Here is an 11,064-nt window from a genome sequence, read left to right on the forward strand (position 1 = left end):
TCAAGAATGGAAAGGCACTCAGCTCATCACATAAGTTAAACTACTTCTGACTGTCATGCATAGCTCTCTGTCATTGAAAAGAGGCAGAAGTGTGCTGAAAGGAAGGAAGTCCCATTAAGAAATTTCCCCTTGGTAGGTCACTTCAGCTTCTTTTCAAACATAGAGAGGCAGGGACCTCATCACAAGTTCCAGAGTTGAAAAGAGGCTGAAATGTCCTGAAAAGAGGGAACTCTGAACATGGACCAGCAATCATGTTCAGAGCTCCTACCTCTTATCACACTGTATTCACATCTTTACAACTGAAAACAAGTGTGATGGGAATTATCAAAAGTTTCTCGTCCTGTTTCATTGCCAAACCGTCAGCATTCTCTTGTATCCTATGGGCTTTGATGCAGAACCATAGGATCCCATGGAAAGAAATGGTTTTAACCTGGATCACTGTCTCTTGTATCCTATGGGTTTGATAAAGAACCACAGGATCCCATAGAAAGCAATGGTTTTAACCTGGATCACTGTCTCTTGTGTCCTATGGGCTTTGATGCAGAACCATAGGATCCCATGGAAAGCAATAGTTTTAGCCTGGATCACTGTCTCTTGTATCCTCTAAGATTTGGGGCAGAACAATATGACAACCCCCCTACACACACACACACACACACACACACACACACACACACACACAGAGGAATGTAGATAGTGCAGGAGAAATTATGGTGATTTACACTTCTCATCTTTCTAATTTGGCCACCTTCTTGTTATACTGTTTCACTGAAATGGTTATTTTGATTCTTTTTTTAAAAAAAGAAATCTTATTAAGAAGTACATTTATATTGCCAGAAGGCCTCCTATCTTACACTCATAACCAGCTTCATTACAGTGTTAACTTGTGCTTTGTCAGTGTTTTCTGTGGTGAGCAGTTCATATGACTAATTAAAATGCGATTCTCAATTTTATTTGTTATTACTTCCATTATCTTTCTTACAGCACACAGGCCTAACAACGTGTTTATGGGGTTCTGCAAGCTCATCTAATTTAATATTTCTTTCGGAAATGAAATAGCCTCATTGGGCCAGAGCTGCCCTTGGAACTGTTGACTTATTTCAGCTCATTGTTTAGAGTTTAACTAATTTTTAACCATGCCTTCCAGTGCAGAAAAATGAGCTTGCTAGGGGAGGAAGGAAAATAATAATACTGTTCATTATCCATGGTCAAGTACCAAGAATATGCAAATGAACCTTGCAGACATACCTTTTTTCTCTCCCATAAGAAAATAAGGAGATTAATAAAGATGGAAAAAGAAGTTGGATGTGCAATGGTAACACATGCTTTGGTTACATTCTGTTTAGGTTACTGTGATATAGTCCACATGAGGCTGATTTTGAGATTTGTTTGTCTTAATATTTGTCTTAATATTTACACTAAAATGTGTGATGCATGGCCAGAAAGTTATTTTGTCTTGTCTACTTGATCTTTATGAAACAAATTACAACAAATTGCAACTCCCAAACTTTAAAAACCATTCCCTAGGAAAGTTAAGTTGGTCTCGTCCTTGCTCTCCTTCTATCAGCAATTTAAAGCATTCTTCTGGCACCAAACTTTTAGAAACTGAGCTTTTAAGGGGGGGAAGGATGGAAAGGGCGAGACGGATGGATTGTATCCTTGAAATGACTGGCTTGACCTTGAAGGAGCTGGGGGCAGCGATGGCGGACAGGGAGCTCTGGTGTGGACTGGTCCATGAGGTCACAAAGAGTCGAAAACGACTGTGCGATTGAAGAAGAGAAGAAGAAGGGTGGAAATTGTTGGAAAAGTCACTGCCTCTATTGACAGTGTAATGTTATGTTTCGCCTCATCCCCCAATTCACCCAATCAAGATAATGACCAAATTGGCATCCCATTTTTACCATGGATGATTGAGTCCTTAAGAAAAGAAGGATGCAGTATTATGCCTGTAATGTTGTGTGTGCGCTAAAGGGAACTCTTTTTTGAAACATCAGTTAATTAGTTGGAAATGTTTGAAGCAATGAGATCACAAAAGAGAGATCATTTATTGTTTCACAATTTTGCCAGCATCATTCAGTTCCGTGTAGAAACTGGAATGGAATCTGCAACAATCACACATATAACTTAGGTAATCCCTCGTTGTCCAAGTATGATAGCCTTCCAAGTGTAGTGTCTTGGCGGTGGATATGTTGGTGACTGTGGAGCCCTATTCTTGACCCGCATGTTATTCCAAGGTGAAGGTATCAGTTTCCAGGTGAAAGGCGGTCCTGATCAGGGTTGACCTGCCTTCCTCGTGGCATGTTTCTCCATTTGTGCCTCTTCAAATTCCCCGGCACTGCTGGTCACAGCTGACATATAGTTAAAGCGCTCAAGGGCCAGGGCTTCCCAGTTCTCTATGCTTATGCCACTGTTTTTAAGGTTAGCTTAAAGCCCATCTTTAAATCTCTTTTCCTGTCCATCAACATTCCATTTTCTGTTCTTGAGTTGGGAGTATAGTAACTGATTTGGGAGATGGTGATCGGGCATTCGGACAACATGGCCAGTCCAGCAGAGTTGATCGTGTAGGAGCATCACTTCAGTGCTGGTGGTCTTTGCTTCTTCCAGCACGCTGATATTTGTCCGCTGGTCATCCCAAAAGATTTGCAGGATTTTTCAGAAGCAACGCTGATGGAACCGTTCCAGGAGTTGTTTTGTTTAATACCATTTTAAACAAAACAGCAGACACCCTCTATCATGGTGTATTCGACATGTTTAGTTTCATAACAGAGGCATTTATAAAAACCATAAAGGTGTGTAATACAACACTGATAAGAATGGATGCATGTCAGCACCTCTAATGTCCCAATGGGACCCATGTCCAGTTGAAAGAATGCATGGGTCCCATTGTTCATCGATAACTTTACTGACTCTTTATATAGTGACATAGTCACAGCCCTTCACAGGATACAGACTTTGCAGAACTTCCCAATTCTAATTCCTGCAGAACTAAGTCCAGATATAAAAGAATACATTTCCAACAGGCTTCCACCAACCCCATTTATTTTGTTAAAAATAATTTACAGTGTGAGAAAGTTCCACAAGCTACAACTCTTTCTGAAATCTGCCAGCACTAACCTGCTAACTTTTCAACACAATTACCTTGTGTCATTGAAGAGTCTGGGTGTCCCTTTTCAGGATCCTTCTTCTAAAATTTGTAATCCTTTGGTAATCTGAAGCAACATGGTTAATAATGTCTGCAAGCCTTGATATGCAGTTAATTACTGTAATGTAGAACATCTTGAGGAAGAAACCTGCATGTACATATTACCAATTAACCCCCAAATCTGGGAAGCAAAAGGGAGCAATTAATAGAACACTCTCCTGTCATTGTAATTACAAGCTCAGTGTGAGAGTCCAGAGTAAGAAGTATGAAAAATCCAATAATCAGCGCAGATTTCAAAAGCAGAGTGAAAGCATAACATTCTCGGTCATTGTGGCATTAAAAGGAAAGCAGTGAGGAGGAGATGGAGGTGCTGAAAAGAAGGTTAGAGTACATTTTGGGTAGGTATTTCTTACCTCTGTCAATACTACTGGTAGAAAGGAAATTCACAATAGTCAATATTTTCTAAGATTATTTCCCATTTGTGGACTATCCAGCTCATGCACATATGTATTTCTTTTTTTCCTATCTTGAATTACAACTCAAGACTGTGGATCAGTCATGGTATTGTGTAGTAAGCCTTATTAACAGGTGTGTGTATTCTGTATAACTGTGTAGTCTCATATTAGGAAAAACGTGGGGTATTTAAAAATAAAATAATATAGATACATTCCAGGTTTTATTTGAATAAGAACAACAGCACAGCCTTGGCTATTTACCACACCATCCCAAATTCTATCTCAAAAGAACTCTTATATGAATAGTATGATGTGTCCTTTCCCATTGTTTCAATTTATCCCCCCACTGAACAAATAGAGATGGCTGTAGTAAGTAACATGTGCTACTTAATCAATGCTAACAGTCCTGGTGGGGGGAAAAGAATGGGGAAAGAGTACCAGAGTTTAACAGCGAAGCTTGATGATGGACTTGGTTAGAAGTGCTCCATTGTTGTTCTCCGTAGGTTTCCTTCCAGCTCTGTCAAAAGGCATTATTTCAGCAGACAGTAAAAGTTATTGAAATCCCGGAACATGCTGCACTGCATAATTTATCAAGGCCTGAATGTTAAATGACAACTCGCAAAGCTTTGCAGTGTTAGTAGAAGATGAGGGAGGGTCATGGACCAGCCAGCATGGCATTATGCCTGCGAGTTCAAAGCCATTGTAAAATATGGAGAAGTGCAGTTGAGTGATATTCAACTGTACAAAATTGGTCTGTAGGAAGCAGAGATATACATCTATTCTGAAACTGAAAAGCCCTCATTTTGAGACTGGAATGAATTATAGCAGCAAGGAAAATGTAGATGTAAAGTAGAAATTGTGCTACTTCAAGTCATTTCCAACTTAGGGTGACCTAAACCTATTTCGGGATTTGGAGGAATTTGTTCGGGGAATTTTGTATTTTTGTTTCCCTAAGTTTGAAAGAATGTGCCTAAAGTCACCCAGCAGATCCCCATGGCAGAGCAGTAATTTAAATCTTAATCTCCAGAGCCATACTCCAATACCAAAAGCACTTTACCGCACTGGCTTTCTCCAAAGTAGGGACAGGAAACTGGCAACCCAAAGGCCCAGTCCTCATCTCCAATTTGATTCTGTACAGATTTTGAAAAATACCATTAGGCCTCCATATCCACCAATTCTTCATCCACAGGTTCAACCATCCAAAACTTGAAAGTATTCAAAATAAAATTCCAAAAAGCAAACATTTATTTGGTTATTTTATATAAGGGATATTATTTTATTCCACTATTATATATAATGGACCTGAAGCATCCATGGATTTTGGTATCAGCGGGGTGAGTGGATCCTGGAACCAAACCTCACTGTATGTCTCTTTTGGTAGCCTCTGGTTTCCATGTCAGTGCTATGGGGAATCTATTGTAGATTTTATTTCAAACTTTAAAGGATCTCTCCTAGGTGCTGAACCTATTATGGAGTTCATTGCACTCCTGACATGGAAGCTGCCGACACCACTGTTAAGCGTCTGCTAGTAAAAAGCACTGCCCTGACTGGTTCTCAATCCCTCTCTCTCTTTCCCCTAAATCAGTTTTTTTTTAAAAAAAATCATTCCTGCCCAATTTCATTTGCCACTTGTTTTCAAAACACATGCACACACTCCTCACACGCCAATGACTGGAATATATTCAAATGTAGCTAAGAACCACATGGGACTGTTTTGTTAGAAGCTGTAATCAACCCAAACATTACAAGTGTGCTGAAGGCTAAACAAATTGGCCTGTGGCACTACAAGAGAGATCCTGCTTTGAAAATCCTCATCTTCATTGCCAAAGCATCCAGGTTATGAGAAAGGGAGCATCAGAATGTAAGTGAGCTAAGACACATCGAAATCTTGTGGGAGAGGAGGATGAGAGTGAATAGTGTTTTCCTCCCTCTTTCTGTTTTTGGTGGTAGGAAGAGAGACAGATGTTTAACCGCCAGCCATCCCAGATGCCGCATGAATATTTTGCTGTTTTGCTTATCACAGATTAAAAATGCCATTAAAACAATTTTGTACAAAAAGAGCCAAGCAAGATCTGGTTGAAATGAGCAGTGCATGGAGGTGGTTCCCCAATGGATCAAGCCAATGTGGGGCAATTAGGAGGCCTTTTAAGAAGGATAATTATTTGTTTAGTTAATATCATGCCCTTGTCCCAATGTGGGTCCTAAAGTGGCTTATATTATCAGATGAAAACATGATACAGTTAAAGCAATACATGGTACAGTTTGGAAGTTTAGAAAATCATAAAGACATTTTAAATATATATGGAATGTAAGCTCCCAGGTGTCACTGTTAAAGAGGATCTGACCTGGGACACTCATACGGTAGTGTTGGTTAAGAGGGCCCAGCAGAGGCTGGTTGTAAGGAAGAAACAACTGAATGAAAAACTGTTGGTGACTTTCTATCCCTTTTCTATAGAAAGTGTGCTAATCTATTGCAACTTTGCATGGTTTGGTAACTGCACCATGGCAGATAGGTTCTCCAAAGAGTCACCGCTACTGCACAATCATTGGTTGCCCTCTCCCCTCTCTGGAAAAACTTTCTAAGTCCTGTAGCTTGATAAGTCCTGTAGCTCTTAAGGATCCATCTCAAATGCCATATTCTTTTTTTGAATTATTACCATCTGGCAGATGGTACAGGCTGACAGAAACAAAGACAAACAGACTGAGAGATAGCTTTTATCCTAGAGCTGTGACTATATTGAAATCCATGATTTCACATTCATGTGGCATTGGGGGCTGTCCGATGGTGGTTGGAGTGTGGAGATATGGGTGTGTTGTTTTTGTGATGTGTGCTGGGCAAAGCATTTAATTTTGTTGTACAATGACAATAAAGTTATTCTATTCTTAAAAAGGACCGTATACAACATTAAAAGACCCTTCCATCATACCTAGTACTTGAATAAATGACTTGAAGGAACAACAACAACAACAACAACAACAACAACAACATCTGCAACAAGAACTGTTTAAATATAGGAGCCTTTGCTTGCTGCAAAAGATGTCACAGAGGGACCCAATGCAGCAGCTTCCCATGGGAAAGAGCTTTACAGTGTGAAACTCTATCAGTTGCTGGAAACTGAGTTTAAAGTGCAAAAGTAGTTTACACTCAATGCAGCAGGAGGACAGGAGAGCAGGAGATGGAATATTGACTTTTCCAGTAGGCTCAGACAAAAGCAAACAGCTTATCTGTTTTTCTTCATTGTTAACTTTTGCCATTTTAACCACGATTGACTGTACGTGTCTAGGATTTCATCTATGAAATGTTGGATGGTAAGGAATTCAACTCTCCTGATTGCCACAACCTTTGTGAATGATAGACATTTTTTTGTCTGGTAGCCTTGATGTTTCTACAGCAGATTGCAAGCTGTTTAGTTTACATTATTTGGGGGTAATTTTATTTAAATGCAGTTAGCTTTTTATTTCTTTATTTCTTTTTTTAAAGAAATCCTATTAATGCACACCACAATCTGCACCACTGCCATAAAACTGTCTCTTCTTTACAAATTATACACTAGTTTTAAGTATTTAGGTCAAACACTCCTTTTAAGACTTGACAAGGAGAGGAGATGAATGTATGCTATAAATATACCAGGAGTCTTACGTTTTAGTTCATCATAACAAAAAAGGGGTGGGTGGGAAGCCGTACTATATCTTTTATCTCTCCCGATGCCCCCAGGCAAACCAAATGAAATGCTTACTTTAAAGTGTAAAACAATCTCTTAATGCATGTAGTCAGTGTTTCTGGAATCATTATGAGTCACTAAGACCAGGCTTCCCAGTCTGCTGTAGGAAATGGAGTTTCTATGATAGTTCAAGGCAAAAATGAAATGAAAATCATGTTGAAACCAATTAGGATACAATAACTACTCATGTGCTTAAGGGAAGATGGTTGCCTTTTGCAGTTTCACACATACAGCAGATGAGCCATTTCATGTTTGCCATAATAAGAACAGGGAAGCAGCTTTCCCTTCCTGGATCCCTCTTTTCTTTTAGATCTTCATCAAAAAGTTTTTGACAAACAGACACAGCAGAGGGGTGTCCCACACAAAGAAAAGTAAGTCTGTAGTATCTTGTGCAGTGTTGCCACTAGGGCCGGGTAGGAAAGCGAGAACCACACCAGTACACCATCAGAGAAGCCGACACCAAAATGATTGAGAAACCATCCATGCTTGGTGGCAACCTCTCAGGAATCTGTGGCAGGTTTGTTTCTGTCAGATATTCTGCAGCTTTTTCTTGGAGGTGACCAAAACAGAGTCAATACATCCAACCCCATCCCACCTACTACCGGGAATCCTCGGGAGCTGTGGAGGCAGCTGAGGAAAACCAGATGTAGCACTACTGACAGCAATGCAGTAAAAAGGATGGGAAGCCAGATGGCTGCAAGAGCAAGTGCATCAACAGCTACGATACAACCCCAACTAGACAACTGGAGTAGGCTGAATTATGAAAGGAAATGGTCAGATGGCGATGACTAGGAGAGCCGAGTAGAATATCTTTAGGAGACTATGTGGTGTGGTGGTGGGGAGTCGCCCTGGGTGATTCCAACACTAGTGACACCACTGATGATGAATAGTGCCAATGCCACTTTCTCTGCAGTTCAGATTATCACAAAGTTGTCATAACATATCCCCTGGAGTTGGAAGATTCAGAGAAAGGACAAAAAATCCCACTAAGGCAGGGGACGATCTTTATTCCAAAATCCCCGCCACTGCCAACAATAAACACATATGTGTGTGCGTGCACGCGTGTGAAGCAGTGAGGCGTTGAGGGGAGAGTGATGGAAGAATCCTAGCAGACTCTATGCAGTGCAGTTCACAACTTGCAGACACTATCTTTGTTGAAACAAAGAAATATTTATTTATAAATTCTTTGGCACATAAGCATGTCTTGTTACAACGTCTATTACTTCAGTTCCACTTGGATGTTTTAGATTTTATTTTTCACTCACTTAGTTACCTAAAGTTGTTACTATATAATTTTTCAGAACAGTTTAACTTAGTTTTACTTGGCAACACACCTTCTCTTCTTTAAATATATATACAGTAGAGTCTCACTTATCCAACACTCGCTTATCCAACGTTCTGGATTATCCAACGCATTTTTGTAGTCAATGTTTTCAATATATCATGATATTTTGGTGCTAAATTGGTAAATACAGTAATTACTGCATAGCATTACTGCATATTGAACTACTTTTTCTGTCAAATTTGTTGTGTAACATGATGTTTTGGTGCTTAATTTGTAAAATCATAACCTAATTTGATGTTTAATAGGCTTTTCCTTAATCTCTCCTTATTATCCAACATATTCGCTTATCCAACATTCTGCTGGCCCGTTTACATTGGATAAGCGAGACTCTACTGTATATATATCTCCTTAGTCTTTCTACCGAGCACAATTCAAAGTGCTCCTTTTGACCTATAAAGCCGTAAACGGCCCTGGCCCAGTTTACCTGTTTGAATGCATCTCCCTCTATGAACCACCGCAGAGATTAAGATCTTCTGAGGAGGCCCTGCTTTCAGTCCCGCCACCTTCACAGGTGCGATTGGCAGGGACAAGAGACAGGGTCTTCTCAGTGATTGCCCCCAGCTATGGAACTCCCTCCCTGGTGAGATTAGATCAGCCCCTCCCTCCTGTCCTTTAGAAAAATGGTAAAGACCTGGTTGTGGGACCAAGCCTTTGGGGCAGTGCAATGAGACAATAATAGGAAACCTACTCTGCTGACCAGAGCCAGGGTAGTGTCCTGAGTTGGTTTAAACAGCTGATTTTAAAGTAGATATAACTGATTTTAATGTTTAATGCTTTAATGCTTGATGTTTTTAATGTTTTTAATATTTGTGTATATTTATAACTATTTTATGTCCTGGCATGGAATGCTTGCTGTATATATGTTGTGCTCCTCCCTGAATCCCATTCGGGGTGAGAAGGGCAGAATATAAATGATTTAAATAAATAAATAGAAGTTAGGCATTATATTTTGGAACTCCACTGCAGGATTCTTTTGAAATGTAAGTTATGCTTTCCTGCTTATGCCTCACAACGTCTGAGGATGCCTGCAATAGATGTGGGTGAAACATCAGGAGAGAATACTTCTGCAACATGGCCATACTGCTCGGAAAACACACAACCGTGCCATCCCGGCCATGAAAGCCTTTGACAACACTTTCCTTTTTACTTTTAGCAGTCATCTCTTGGATATCTAACTGATAATCCCTGGTGGATCCCTGATTTGCAGGGTCTAGGGTAAGCATTTTTAAATTAATACTTGCTCAGACCTTTCTCCTAGATAATGAATATTGATTCTGAAACACAAGAAAGATGCCAGTCTTCTAAGGGTGACTTCGTGTAGGTCAGCTGATGAGCAAGAAATAGAAGAAAACAAAGAAAGAATGATCACTTATCTCCTGAATTTATTCCTTGTGGATCGGCTTAGAAATTACATAGATCTCTTGTCAATTTATCAGTTATGGGGTGGGTGTGGCTATATGAATTCTGAGCAATTTGCAACATTCATTTGTTTGTATGAATGTGTGTAAAAGCCAGAAATCTGAGCTGTTTGAAGAATATTTTTAAGCATATTATTATTTTTAAGTCAATATTCAGCACCATCATTTTCACTTAGTGAAGTATTTACACAAGACGGTGCACTCAAATACTGAAAACAAGCAGTCAGACTCTAGCTTAGTAGGCAATTTCACATGCTCCTGAACAAGATACTGCAGTGTGCAATTCCAAAAGAAATGCAGAATTCCATGTCAATATATTACTTTTATTAGACCAAATCAAGGTTCACTTAATGCTGTGCAAGCTTTTGAACTTTTCAGATTTCTTAATCAATCAAGATATTAAACAAAACAAATAGGAGAGGTTTTTAAAAACATAACTAATATAGAAAGCATGTCTTTTTATGCAGTTACTCTTAAAATGAAAAGTGAAAAGGAAGCAGGGATGGGCAATAGTCACAGATTTGGGACTGAATTGGCCCCATGTAGACCTTAGAAGACAGCATCCAGCCTTGTACACAAACCAAACTTGGAAAGTGAAATTATTTAGAGTCAAATATTATAGCATAGCATAGTTAGCTGCTTAGGATGGACCTACCCAGCACAAAGGGGCAATTCAACTTGGAAATGGAAATTATTTAGAGTCAAATATTATAGCATAGCATAGTTGGCTGCTTAGGATGGACCTACCCAGCACAAAGGGGCAATTCAACTTGGAAATGGAAATTATTTTGAGTCAAATATTATAGCAAGCATAGCATTAATAGCTAGCTGCTGCCTTGGACACTGGGCACAGCCTGGCTGTTGCTGCTGTCACCATCGCCTTTGGCATTGGCACATCAACACAAACCCTGCTCGAAAATTGAAATCATTTTTAGTATATAGTCTAATAGCATAGCATAGCTGCCACCTTGTACACACACCA

The sequence above is a fragment of the Anolis carolinensis genome, chromosome 6 (assembly GCF_035594765.1).
Source record: "Anolis carolinensis isolate JA03-04 chromosome 6, rAnoCar3.1.pri, whole genome shotgun sequence".
In the NCBI taxonomy this organism is placed as follows: Eukaryota; Metazoa; Chordata; class Lepidosauria; order Squamata; family Dactyloidae; genus Anolis; species Anolis carolinensis.